The sequence below is a fragment of the Notolepis coatsorum genome (genome assembly GCF_963971535.1).
Source record: "Notolepis coatsorum genome assembly, chromosome: 9".
NCBI lineage: Eukaryota > Metazoa > Chordata > Actinopteri > Aulopiformes > Paralepididae > Notolepis > Notolepis coatsorum.
This window is the reverse complement of record NC_140173.1, coordinates 103,333,995-103,345,046: the sequence shown is the minus strand read 5'-3', so window position 1 is coordinate 103,345,046 and position 11,052 is coordinate 103,333,995.

Here is an 11,052-nt window from a genome sequence, read left to right as displayed (position 1 = left end):
GTGGAAATGTCTGTTGTTTCATCAGCCTGGATGGAGACAAAGTCTGCACTCCTAATTTCTTCGATGATGTACTCTCTCAAAACTGAGAGCATACAGTCAAGGAGTTCATTCTGTACAGTCTTAGATGTTCCCTTAAACACAGTAGCATTCTGCAGATGCTCTTGAAGAACTGCATCTAGTGATGCTACAAAATCCACCAAGCCTCTGAAAACATCAGGATTAGATGAGCCTTCACTTTCATTGTGCCCACGCAGGGCTAGCTCAAAAGCACCACAGAACTTCACACAGTCTATTATTTTAGACAGGACGTGCTTGTTTTTGTCAACCTCTTCATTGTGCTTGCGGATCCCAATTCTGTAGCCTTCATCAAGCTGAGCAGATATGTTTACTTTTCCAAACATGGCTAGTTGCATTGCATTTTCCTTGTGGACCCTGGTTTGTTCATGCTTTTTTGTTTTATCTGATATGTGCTTTGACCTTAGGGCTTACCTTCGATTTTTTTTGGAATTCGAAGCTTCGGGTCCGAGATTAGATTTAAATTTTTCTTTAAATTTTTTAATTGTTTTATGTTGTGGGACTTGTACAGCACTTTGTTCAACTTGGTCAGTGCTGTAAAGTTTAAACCTTTTAAAATCTTAGACAAACAAAACACTTTGCTTTCATGAAATATTGTAAGCGGTCATTTGAGGCTTTATAAAAGCAGCACAATGAACACATCTGTCAGTGCCGAGTCCGACCTCATCTTAAATAACAAACAGAATTGCTTGTTGTAATTAACAAAGAGAGGCAGAGTTGATTTTGCAAAAAAATTATTTTCATATTCGAATCCCATGCCCATCGAATGAAGCTTCGAAGTATTTAAGACAGCCCTGGACCTCATCCTCTCCTCTGTCCGGTTTCTGCCCTGTGACCTGACCGCGCTGGCTTTCCTGTTTAGCCTGCTGGCCTCCTGCTGTGCTGTTCCTCCCAGCTCACAGAGAAGAGACACTAGCCACAACACAGTCTTCATTACCATTTCCAGTATGATGTGTGATCATGATGAGAAAGGTTAAAGTCTGCTGCATACTTTTTCCACCTGCAATATTCAGTTCTGACGCTAGATGTCAGTATTGACCTCAGTAAAAATCTGATTGCTGATGAAGGCATCATGTGGACAGACTGATTGGGCCGAATTAATTAATGAATGATGAATGAATGAAGATTGCAGAATGGGTAAAATACAGTACGGCTCAATACACACAATTGTTAAGGGGATGCAGACCAGAGAAAGACGTTTGTCTTGTTTACATCATGGTCAGTTCCACATTGTTGTGGCATAATTGCGAAATGTGTTTAGTCCCTTGTTTGTGCCGAATCTGGGTTGCACATGATTTGTGGAACTCCCTCTGGTGTTGTGGGCGTGGTATTCACTGACCTTTGGGAAGTATTTCGACATGTACATGGGTACCTGTGTGGTGTAGTGTATCTTGTAGATGAACTATCGCTCATTCATGAAGCGATATAAGAACAGATTCCATTCTTAACTAGCATTTCCTCTTATTTTGTTCTTACCTGGGATTCAGCAATGTTTTCTTATTGTTGCTTTTCTCTCATGCAAGACCAAATTCTAAGTCGAGAGCACTCTTACCCAGATAAGAAACTCTTACCCAGATGAGAAACATTTTAAAAAGCCTACCATTCCTAATAATAATAATACATCAGATTTATATAGCGCTTTTCCTAATGCTCAAAGACACTTTTGTCATAGTCACAGCACGAGCGTACTTCACTCCCCCTCCTTTTCCCCTCACGTTCACCATCACCACACACTCCTCTTCATCCTCCTTTCCATCCACTACGCACTCCTCCTCATCCTCTCTTCCTCCACGGAAGCCTCACACCACCCTTATATGGCCAGCATCCCTTCACTTCCCGTCACCCAGCCCAGCTGCACCTCATCCCTCTAATTCACACGCTGTCAGGCACCTCACTCCTCACAGCTGTATCCCATCCCCCGTTGATGAGGACCCTACTTCTACTCGACGACGCTGACCAGAAGTCGTCGTGGTGTTAAACATCACTACCTAGGTATGACGTCTCGGCCTGAAGCTCTGCTAACCTGCTCTTGTGTATTCCTTGCTCTAACCCGTTTCTCCTGTGCCCCAGGATCCCCGTTCCAGTGCGCCGTCCTGCCTGGACGTCCCATGCTACGCAAGAAGTCCTCTTGCTCTCTCTCCAGACACAGACCTGTGTCCTCTGCCCACAGCTGCAGCCGAAGTACACCTATCCTCACCCCCTGAAGAACATTCTAACCCCGTTCTATTGCACATTCCTGTTGTACTGCTGTCTGCTTGGGAATCCAATTAAAACCCCTTGAAACGCTCCATTCTCCTCTCCTGTGTTCAGCGATTGGGCTGTGTTCCTAAACCCACTTCTCACAACGTTACAAAACAAACAATACAATACAATACAGATTTAGTAGATACAATAAAAAAATATATATAAAAAGGTGAGCGAGGAAGGAGTTCATGGGTTGAAGGCAAACCATTGGTCAATTGCCACCAAATACCCCCAAATACGACTTTATAAACCCAGAACTTTTTCAATAATAATAATAATTATTATAACTTATTGCGTGCGTTCTTCTTCTGAAATGGATTATATATTGCTGTTAGAACAGTTAGATGCTGGCTGCCCAGGCGTACACATAGAACACATATTTACAACATCTCCTCTCCTCTCTTCTCTGCTCCTACAAGTTCTGAGCGAATTCGGGGTTTTAGCCACAGGGAAGAGACAGAGGTGACAGATCCAGTATTTCCCAACCTACTGCGTGATTGGTTCTTGACAAGCGTGCAGTCGTTCAGTATTGACAAAGCCTACTTTGCTGGAACGATTTATTTCTCACTATACAGTATGCGGTATACGTACATGTATAAGTCTTTATTTGTCCTCAGATTAACACACACACACACATGCGATGAGCGACCCACAGGAACACACACACACATGCACTGAGTCGCGAGTCGTGAGACGTGTGTGTGTCAGTGTGTTTGTGTGTGTGTCATTTTGAGATCAGTCGCAAATCGCTTCCTGTTGAATGGATCAGACAGCGATCAGATGCCAACAGGGTAAATCTGCAGAACTGCGTCTGCGGTTCTGCAGATATACCCTACTCATCAGATGCCGAAACTCGGCTGTTTTACACACGCCTCATTCGCCTTATAAGGAGATGGCGGGCGTGTCTGTATGCAAATGTTTTGAGCGCGAACGCACATTTGAATTTAAGAATGAGTGGGATTCATCATGCAACAGACCTGGGTAAGAACAGATTTAGACATTAAGAACGGCTTGATGAATGTGTCGGTGGCTTTTCTTATTGTTCTCTTAACAGACAGGTAAGCAGTCATCACACACATAATAAACCTCTCCATAAAACAGGGACACGTCCCCAAGGACTTCAAAATTGCGAGAGTAACACCCCTGCAGAAAAAGGGCAGCAAATTAGACCCAGGCAACTACCGCCCTGTTTCTATCCTTACCTCCATCTTGAAAGTCATGGAAAAAATAGTATACGAACAGGTCGAAAAGTACCTTGCGGAAACAAATCGAATCTACGAATTCCAATCTGGCTTCAGAAGATCCCACTCCACTGACACATGCCTTCTCTATTTGAACGACCACATCAAACAAGAGGTGGACACGGGCAAATACTGCGGCATGGTCATGCTGGACCTACAAAAGGCCTTCGACACTGTCAATCACACCATTCTGATTGACAAGCTAAAAGCAATTGGTTTTGATAGTCTATCAGTGAGCTGGATACAATCCTACCTGGAGGGGAGAGAACAGATGGTGGAGGTAAACGGTACCCTAACCCCCCCCCCTCCCAGTGAGCTGTGGTGTTCCACAAGGAAGCATACTAGGACCGCTACTGTTCCTAATTTATGCAAATTACATGTTGTCAGCTTGTGACTGCAACTTGTTCCTGTTTGCGGACGACTCAGCCCTGCTGGTCTCTGAGAAGAACAAGTTACAGGTTGAAAAAACCCTCAGCTCGGAACTAGGCAAAATCTGCATATGGCTCGCCGATAACAAACTATCATTACACATGGGCAAAACAGAGTCCATTCTCTTCGGTTCAAATAACAAACTCAGCAAGACCGACGGCTTCTCAGTTACAGTGGGTGACAATATTGTCACAAGGAAAGATGAAATTACCTACATGGGTTCCATCCTAGAGGCTAATCTTTCCTGTGACAAAATGGCATCCAATGTAATAAAAAAAGTCAACCAATGAACTCGATTCTTGTACCGGATCTCCTCTCTGGTAAACAAGAATACCCTGAAGACTCTGGCAGGAGCACTCATTCAAGGGTACTACGACTATTGTAACTGAGGGGTACAATTCCCTGACTGTATTGAGAGTATGGTATTATTAAACCACTACTTAGTTATGTACTTTAATTACTGGCCATACAGTACACGGTATATATGGTGAACACCCACACAAGAATACTTCAATGACACTAAAGTTCTATTTTGAGGGATTTATTATTATAGCAACAATAGGTTACAACATGAGAATTATGAATTGCGCTTATATGGCGAAGAACACTTAAGTAGGTCAAGAGCGTAAGTCCATGAGCATATTAAGATGGGTATAACTGACGCCACCTGTAGCATAAGAATTACATAAGGCACACTCGTAGTCAGCTGGAGATACTAAGGGGGTTCCCTCCGGTTGTAAGCCAGCAGGGGAGAGGAATGTTCGGGAGCAAAAGTCTGGATCAACGGGGAATCAATAAGCTCCAGCTACGGGAGGCGGTACATATACTCCCCTCGATCGGCAGACAAAAGCAGCAGCTATAATCCAGTATGCGTGACAGCATGGATGAAAGCCAGCCAGCCTCTTCCTAGAGACGGGCTCGAGTGATGCTCCTCACGGGTAGATCCCACACAGCAGTGGGGTAGACGGTTCTCTGCTCCAGCAGCCACAGTACCAAAAGCAATATAATCCAGCCGGAAAAGGCTCTGCATTCGCCGGTGTAGATTCTCCTGTGCACTGTACTTCACATTTAACTAGGTCGAACTTGACGTTATTTCACTAAGCTCTGACACTTTTACTATCCTATTCGCACGCTAAGTGCGATATTTAGACGCAAGGTTGCTCACTTCACTTAGACTCGTGGTGAAGGCTTTACTAGTAATGAACGGACTGCTGCTGTTTCCACCTGCGCCGTATTTATACGTAAGGTGAATAATCTAGTGCCAACCTCAGTTCTGTCTCGTATTACTGCGCAAACCTGGACATGTTGAGACAAGCCTTGGCGGTGGCTTTGAACTCGGCATTGGGGGTATGGTCGTTGGCGCCTAGGGGTCGCTGTCCAATAGGAGAACGAATATTATGGTCTGGCTTGTACCTAGGTAAAGGGATATTCCGTGTATATGTACAAAGAATATACAAGGGATATCAGACGATATACAAATATTATACAATATATCTCAAGTAATAAATATATATATTCGGTTTAATCTGACCCTTTGTAACAGCCGCCTCCTAATTAGTCCGCACCTAATTAGATAAGCAGAGACAGATTAACCGTCTTGTCCACTACTCAATGTCCGTTGTGAGGAGTAGGGCAATTCACAAAGTCAGTGGGTCATGATCGTCAGCAAGGGAGTCAGGGAGCCTTGGCAACTCTATCAGCCTCGCCACGGGTCGGGTGTATGTCCGTCCCTGGACAAGAACTTCTGCCGCTCTGACCATTCCGTCGGCACCAGTGATCACTTTGCTTACGCGGCCGGCCGGCCACGCAGCTCGGGGTAGTGACTGGTCTATGATCATGACGATTGTGTCCACTTTTAAGTTGTCCCTGTCCTTGACCCGCTTCTGACGGGCTGGACGGGATGGAGGGGGGCTTAGGAGGAAGCGAGCCTGAGACTGATTGATCTGTGCTTGGCTGTGCCTCCACATCCTCCGTCTGTTCCTCTTGTTTGGTCTGTACCCCGTCTGAGGAGGGGCCGGTTCCGGCCGCCCCATCAAGGAGTCACTTGGGGTGCTGGGTTCGAGGTCAGCTACGTCTGGAGCGCAGCTGAGGGGGGTGGAGTTCGGAACTCCCTCTTGTGCCCACGGTTCTCTCACAGGCCTCTCGCCTAATGTCAATAGCCTCTCAACGGGCTGTACGAGAGAGTGGCCGGTGTCGCTCACCTTTGTGTGCAGGCAGCGTGTAGACGTGGGTTTACTGTCAAGTCCGTAGAGGGGGCCCTGGAGCGTCCACCCCAGTCGGGTCTGAACCGCGACTGGGCATCCTTTGGGTCCGATGTGGGCCGCCTCAATTGGGAGAATGAGGTCCGCGTGGTCGGAGCCGATGAGCAGGGTCGGTGTGGCGCCGTCGATAAGCGGTATAGGTAGTCTGCGTAGGTGCACGTACTTCGCCATCAGCTGTGGGATGGGGTAGGTGTACTGTGACAGGCCTATGTCGTGGCTGGTGAAGACGTTGGTAATACTATACTGCTTCTCGGGCTGGTCCACCGCTGCTATCTTGAAGGAGACATTTTCACCCTTTATGGTCTTCTGGTCTCTTCTGATGGTACGTATTGTCATTGTTCCTTTGGCACCCCGCAGACCCAGCTGGGCTGCGGCGGAAGCGAGGAGGAGAGTCTTTTCAGACCCATCGTCTAGGACGGCGTAAGTGTCCAGGACCTTGTCCTCGTAGCTCAGGAGCACTCTGACCACTTTGATGAGCACTCGGGGGGTCCCGCTATGCTGGTCTATATGGAGCACTCCTGTTGGTCGGTTGCCTTGGATCTTCTGGAGTGGTGCCGACTCGCGGTCGTCCGAGTAGCACCGTGACTCCCAGTGTCTGCTGTAGCAGTCGGTACACCAGGGGGCGGTCTGGTGGATCTTCGGTACTGGTGCCACCGCCTCGGCCTGGTACATTACCGTGACGGGCCCACTTTGTTGTCCTGGCGGACGCCTGTTGATGTCATGCAGGACCTCCAAGTGGGCGCCGCCGCACCTGCTGCACTTCTTCTTCAAACGGCACTCAGCTGCCATATGGCTGCGCGCGCAGCGGAAGCAGCGGCGGTGGTCTTTGATCCACTGACTCACCTCGTCCGTGGTCAGCTTCTTGAAAGTGTCACATTGATACAGCCGATGTTCCCCTTCACAGTACTGGCATTCAATCTTCCACTCCTCTTTCGTCGAGGGGGTGTTGTGGTTCTTGTGCTGCTGTACTGATTCGGCTTGGTGCATAACGGTCACCGACCGGCGGTTATCATTTGATCCCCGAGGTCCTGGTCTTGGGCTTGGTCCACTCCACACGAACGTGTCCAGTCGTAGGCTGCTGACCTCCCTGGCGAGGAAATCAGATAGGTCTAGGAGGGATGCCTCTGGGCCGTTGGGGTCGCGGTGGTCTCTCTGCCGCCGAAAGCGCTCTTGGCGGGCTGGAGGGAGCTTCTCTAATATTCGTTCTACATTAGAGTTAGCATACAGTTCATATATCCCTTTCTCCTTTTGGGACCCCAGCATCCCTACCAGGGACTGTACCTTGATAGAGAGGTCATCCAATGCTCTATTGTCTCTGGCTGGGGGGAGGCGGTCGATATCTCTTATTTCCTGTATCACGTAGTCCCATATGCGTCCATAACGCTGGTCGAGGGCTACTAGAGCCGCGGTGTATGGGGTACTTGAGTTGGAATATGCCAGCGCTATATTATGCGCTCTGGGCACCTTCAGGTGCTTGAGGAGGATAGCATATTTGTACGTCTCATCAGGGACGTCGGACATCATAGTCTCCAAGCACATCCGTAATTCCGTGTACTGTGCTCTGTCCTCGCGCGTAAAGTCTGGGAACGTCGGTGTGCCAAGGTACGATGCCATGGATGGCTGGCACATCGGTGAGCGTTGGGGAAGAGGCCTCCTGGGCGAGTCTCCCCGTACGTGTTGTCGTGGGTTGGTACTTGGTGGGTACCAGGGGCCGGGTACCCAGGTGCTGTTCCTCGGTGCTGACTGTACGTCAAACTCACCCGTGAGTTGGGTCGGGGGTTTGTAGTGCAGTGGCTCGGGGCTGACGTCGGGGCTGTACTGGGCCTCCTGGTCCAGAGTACGTTGCTGCTGGTCGGGGCTGTACTGGGCCTCCTCTTCCTCTTCCTCTTCCTCTGCTAGGTCCTGGAGTCTTCTAGTCAGTCTCTCGGCGACGTAGGCCGGTTCTTCCCGGTTGCTGGGTCTCGTATGGACCGGTCGGGGAGGGGGTTCGGAGACGTGGACAGGATCCTCCTGTTGGCGGGGTCCCGGGTCGCTTGGTCGGGTAGGGGAATGTGTCCTAGACCCTTGTCGTGATGATCTCCGGGAGCTCCGTGCGGAGAGAGGGGGTGTCGCCATGGCAATCAATTGTTCCATCATCTGCGCCTGCAGCCGGTCGCGCTCTGCCTCTCCGGGGACCGTCCCGTTGACGTTGTCTGGGGGTATAGTCATGTCATGTCCCCCCTGGTCCCCCCCGTGAGCTTGGTCAGTTACGTTAGAACCCACTGGGTTCTCTACTGGCAGGGTCGCCTGGTCGGTAGGTTTTGACATGCTTTGACTATCCGCTTTATTTATTTTATCCGCATTTAACGTCTTTATAAAGCTAGGTATTAGACTGACAGCGTATGCCTCTAGATAGGGAGGTGGCTGACGTCTGCGCTGCGGGCGTTCTAGCTCGGGGGAGCTGCTTGGGGAGTGTTCACCGCTGGCCATGGTTAATATCAATATTATATTTAGATATTACACTGATACCATCCGGCTCGAAGGACCAATTGTAACTGAGGGGTACAATTCCCTGACTGTATTGAGAGTATGGTATTATTAAACCACTACTTAGTTATGTACTTTAATTACTGGCCATACAGTACACGGTATATATGGTGAACACCCACACAAGAATACTTCAATGACACTAAAGTTCTATTTTGAGGGATTTATTATTATAGCAATAATAGGTTACAACATGAGAATTATGAATTGCGCTTATATGGCGAAGAACACTTAAGTAGGTCAAGAGCGTAAGTCCATGAGCATATTAAGATGGGTATAACTGACGCCACCTGTAGCATAAGAATTACATAAGGCACACTCGTAGTCAGCTGGAGATACTAAGGGGGTTCCCTCCGGTTGTAAGCCAGCAGGGGAGAGGAATGTTCGGGAGCAAAAGTCTGGATCAACGGGGAATCAATAAGCTCCAGCTACGGGAGGCGGTACATATACTCCCCTCGATCGGCAGACAAAAGCAGCAGCTATAATCCAGTATGCGTGACAGCATGGATGAAAGCCAGCCAGCCTCTTCCTAGAGACGGGCTCGAGTGATGCTCCTCACGCGTAGATCCCACACAGCAGTGGGGTAGACGGTTCTCTGCTCCAGCAGCCACAGTACCAAAAGCAATATAATCCAGCCGGAAAAGGCTCTGCATTCGCCGGTGTAGATTCTCCTGTGCACGGTACTTCACATTTAACTAGGTCGAACTTGACGTTATTTCACTAAGCTCTGACACTTTTACTATCCTATTCGCACGCGGTTCTAAGTGCTCTATTTAGACGCAAGGTTGCTCACTTCACTTGGTCGTTGACTCGTGGTGAAGGCTTTACTAGTAATGAACGGACTGCTGCTGTTTCCACCTGCGCCGTATTTATACGTAAGGTGAATAATCTAGTGCCAACCTCAGTTCTGTCTCGTATTACTGCGCAAACCTGGACATGTTGAGACAAGCCTTGGCGGTGGCTTTGAACTCGGCATTGGGGGTATGGTCGTTGGCGCCTAGGGGTCGCTGTCCAATAGGAGAACGAATATTATGGTCTGGCTTGTACCTAGGTAAAGGGATATTCCGTGTATATGTACAAAGAATATACAAGGGATATCAGACGATATACAAATATTATACAATATATCTCAAGTAATAAATATATATATTCGGTTTAATCTGACCCTTTGTAACAACTATGCTTGCCCCTCATGGTACCAAAGCACCTCAAAGGCGCTAAAATCAAAATTACAAACATCACAAAACAAACTGGTCAGACTACTGCTTGACTTTACTCCTAGAACCCACCTCACCCCTGCCCACTTTGACAACCTAGGATGACTTAGAGTAGACGACAGAGTACAGCAACTTGCAATGGGCCTGGTCTACAACTTACAAGATACACTACACAACTATGGTAGCCATGTACACATGTCAAAATACTTCCCAAAGGTTAGTGAATACCACGACCACAACACCAGAGGGAGCTCCACAAATCATGTTAAACCCAGATTCGGCTCAAACAAGGGACTAAACACGTTTCGCAATTATGCCACATCAATGTTGAACGCCCTACCCACAGCTGTAAAGGAATGTGAATCACTACCCACTTTCAAAACCACTCTCAAAGAGCACCTACGGGAGACTGCAATTCGAAACTGGCCCCTGTAAATGCCTAACCCAACCCCCTCCAATGTACAGTAAATGTCCTAACCCAACCCCCTCCAATGTACAGTTACCCACCCCGCCTACTCAAACCCCCCCCCCACCCAACCACCTCCAATGTACAGTTGCCCCCCCACACCCCACCCCACCTACCCAACCTACCCCCACACACCCAACCTCTTCCAATGTACAGTTTCTTCGTCTTTTTGTATCACAAACAGTACTGTATTTGTAAATCTGGTATGTCATAAATGTCTAGATGTAGCAGTACTGTCTATCTGTATGTCGTGTATGTCATATATGTTATGATGAATTGAAAATGGGGGACGCTGATGTAAACAAGACGAAAGTCTTTCTCTGGTCTGCATCCCCTTAACAATTGTGTGTATTGAGCTATACTGTATTGTACCCATTCTGCAATCTGTTAATAAAGTTTTCAATCAATCAATCAGCCTTCTGCCTGGCTGACTCACCCCTCACACAACCCCTCCCTCTCTCTCTCTCTCTCTCTCTCTCTCTCTCTCTCTCTCTCTCTCTCTCTCTGTGTTTTGGGGAGGAGTCGGGGAGGCTGTTTCCTCTGATGTATCCTCTCACCGATGCTGCAGTTAGTATAATAACAGGCAGATTGCT